The sequence below is a fragment of the Stegastes partitus genome, unplaced genomic scaffold, assembly GCF_000690725.1.
Source record: "Stegastes partitus isolate 25-593 unplaced genomic scaffold, Stegastes_partitus-1.0.2 Scaffold2587, whole genome shotgun sequence".
In the NCBI taxonomy this organism is placed as follows: domain Eukaryota; kingdom Metazoa; phylum Chordata; class Actinopteri; family Pomacentridae; genus Stegastes; species Stegastes partitus.
In genome coordinates this window covers 35,975-39,691 of record NW_007580318.1, presented here as the reverse complement: position 1 = coordinate 39,691, position 3,717 = coordinate 35,975, and positions in this window count along the sequence as shown.

Sequence of the window (3,717 nt, the reverse complement as noted above, 5' to 3'; positions counted from 1 at the left end):
AACAGAAGGAGGAAGGAGGAGGGTGACCCACAAACTGAATCCTGCTCTCTTTAAAGGATGACTCTGTCTGGAGTTCGCTCGGCTCTGTGGACACTTTAGGAATGTGCTGCTGCAGAACGAGCTCGTAGCACCAACCCTGTCATACAAACATCAGGGACAAAGAACAAGCACGTTCCTTTACTGAAAAAACACATTTTTCACCGACACAACAGAGGAGGAAGAAAAGTCGTCCGTCCTGCAGAGCTGATTCCTGTCAGGATCCCTGCTCCAGCCCCTGCCTGACTCCCTTTGTCTTTCCATCTCAGCCAGCCTCAGCCTCAGCCCCTGTCTCTGTCTGCTTCTGTGTCTCTCTCTCTACCTCCCTAGCTCACCCTCTCAGTCACTCCAGCCCTGCTCACAGTCTGATTACTTATTGGAGACAGCTTTGGCTATCAGCTCACCTGAGCCCAATCATCCACCTCCTGCTGCAAAAGCCCTCCTCATTTTACCACACCCTGCCAGACCATAGACGCTCATCGTTTGTTGGAGTAGCTTTTTTTTTAAATGTTAGAATTCATTAGTTTTTTTCCTCTCTGTTCTTTGTTTGGAATTTTCTAGGTTTTTTGTAGATTTGCCTCCTTTCTAAATTAGTTCTAGTTTCCCCCGTTCTGTTTAACTACCTCCCTCTGTATTGGTTACTGTTTATCTATCGTTTCATAAATTCCCTGGTTACATTCACCTGTCAGTCTGCCTGTATCTGTGTCTGCTCCTGGGTTCCCAGACCCCACTGTGACAATTCCAGAGTAGATTTAAGGCACCGTTCTGGTCCTTTTATCTCAGACTGTTGTCGGGGGCTTTGGTTGTGTCTCTGGAGATCCTGATTTTAATATTGTTTTCACTCACAGGACAAGATATTAAGATACAAGACTGATGTAATTCCACTGCGATTGAGCTGCTCTGCTGAGGGCAAAGCAACACACTGTTATTGAAAAAGAACTGCAAATCTCCTCATACTCCAGGAGAATCCACAAAACCACACAGCAGCCTGCACACTTTTCATAAAGGTAATGATTAAAATCAGGACCCCTGAGCTGAACAACCAGACAGAGAAGTTTAAGCAGACGGCCTAATCCTTTCAGAAACTCTGTACAAAACCCACCTTGCATCATTTTAACCATTTAATTGTTTAAACTCTTTAACCACAATTATGTTCAGAACAAAACTTGTGATTGTTTCTATTTCTTATTTACCATTATGCTTTTTCTTGTTTATGCTATATTCATAAAGTTATTATAAACTAATGGTACAAATCTTCATCAAAGCACGATAAGAGTTTGTGGTGATTTACGGTGTCAACCTATGATCTGTCAAAGTATGCAGTCGATTCTTGTTTAAATGAGACGACTGCATTAAAGCGAGGGTTTTCCTGCAAACAAAGCTGAGTTAAACATTTGAGCTCAGGGCAGAACCTCTTTGGTAGATGATATTATATGTATACATGATGTGATGCAGGACACAGTCATCACTGGACTCATTTATGTTCCACACTTGTTCAGCCCCCGCCAACAGTAATTACATTAATTTCAGATTGTTAGTAACCGGATTGCTTTGAGTGTGCACCCGGTAAGAGGTTTCACTGAAGTTTCTGAGGAGGAGGACAGGTCTCACCACTGGGTTTCTTTTGAAGAAATTGAAACTCCACAAGCACCACAAAAGCAGTCTCTATTGGGACTGTCCTGACGTTCAGAAACACCTGTGTCTTTTAATTTTCCACCGTGTCAGATTCTGATTTGAGGTCAGAAATTTCTGCGTCTTTGTCATCCTGGAGCAGCTTAACCGTAAGACTCGGCCTGTGTCTCCTGGCAGTTGTTCTGCTGGTTAGTGGGTCACTGTAGTCCCACAATCTGTGGATGGAGCAGCTATGAATGGATATTCAGTGTGCAGACAAGCAGACAGACTTTTCGTCGTGTGTGTGATGACTCCATTACGGCCTACAAGCTTCCTCTACTCGGCAACCACGCAACTGTTTTCCTCAGGTTCATCTTCAATACTCGGAACACATCTTCAGTTTCTGAAACATCTTTAGAAAGCAGTATTTTCAAAACCCCCTGAGTAGAATATTTAGTGCATAAAATCAAAAGGATGATTATCAGCCAGTTTCCCCTTTTAGTTTCCTGTAACATTCAGGGTCCCCAAACTATTTTATTAGTTTGTTTTTTAATTTTCAGTTAAAGCTATAGATCTTTCATGTCATGTTTTGCCATGTATAAATATTATTGCACCTAATGTTTACTTTAGACACAATTGAAACAATAATTATCTGCTTTAACATGATTAAAATGATTAAAAGTTTTCAAAACATTTTCCATGTAAATAATCCATCACTCCTTAACATGCTATATATATATATACAGTAACTCTTCACTGTTTCCTTTGTAAACTCACAGAAACAAACTTTGAATGTATTAATGTTAAAAATTAGTTATATCAGGACTGCATTTAACATCTCTAAAATATGTGATCTGTGATGTCTGATCACACATTTTATTCAAATTCTCTTTTAAATCAGCATCAGATCAGTTTGTACATAAATCAGGAGTCCAAACATGTTGCTGTCAAACTACATAAATACAGAGAAAACCCTGATAACAAAGAAAATAAACTAGTATAGCATGATACTATATAGAACAAGTGCTTTTAGTTCTGATCTGTCAGACTATCAGGGCTGAAGCTTCAGTACTGATGTTATTTTAACAATCCTCACTTTCCTTAGCTGCAATGTTTGGTTGTTCAGAATTAAATCATCCCAGTGTTACTGTACTAGAACTACATATTGTCTGCAGTTTATCATGTGTGGTTAAACTGTGTTCAGCCTCTCTGAAAAACACCAACCACACATAAAGAATAAACCAGAATAAAATTTCTTTAAATCGACTAAAATGAAAAGTTTCTCTCAAACATTGTCAAGTCAACATCTCAACCAATCAGCTGTTAGATCAGGTAAACCAGGGAGTTTTCCTTCATGTTCTGAGGTCACTGGAGAGCAACTAGAGAGCGTCTGACTCTATACACCGCAACCGTCCTGATCTCACAATGTTATCGTTGCTTATGTGAGTAAGACGTCCGAGCAAGTTGGGATTGAGTCAGACAGAAGTCTAACCAGGAATCAATCGTCGGTGATGAAGTCTGTGCAGGTCTGGCTCACCTTAAACGTATTTGCTACTGAGAAAGGAGGTATGGCTCCACTGCTGTCCAGCTGAGATGATGTGATTGTGTGTCGACACATCCACTCAATCACTTCATTTTCTTGCACTACATTTTCAGTGAAGGTAGACATTGAAGTATATATATGACAGCATTTCTTGTCAAGTCACTGGCATCATATTTACAGATCATGTGTTATGCTGTACTGATGTGACAGTTTGATCACCAGCCAAGACTGACGGATGAATATCAAGCTGCCAGTGGAAGGTGGCACAGAGTCATGAACTACAAGCAGAAGTAGAACAAGAAGTGGTGAACTACGTGTCACTTTTCAACCCCAACACTGCTGGTGGTTTTGTGGGAAAAATAAAAAATACTGTGTTTGTGTGTTCTGAGTATAAAAAAAATACTTTATATTATAATATTTTACAACACACTTATGTATGTGTAACAGGATCAGTCATATAGCAGCAGTTTCATATTAAATATATATGTATTGTTTTATTAGTTATACATATTGTATTATATATATAT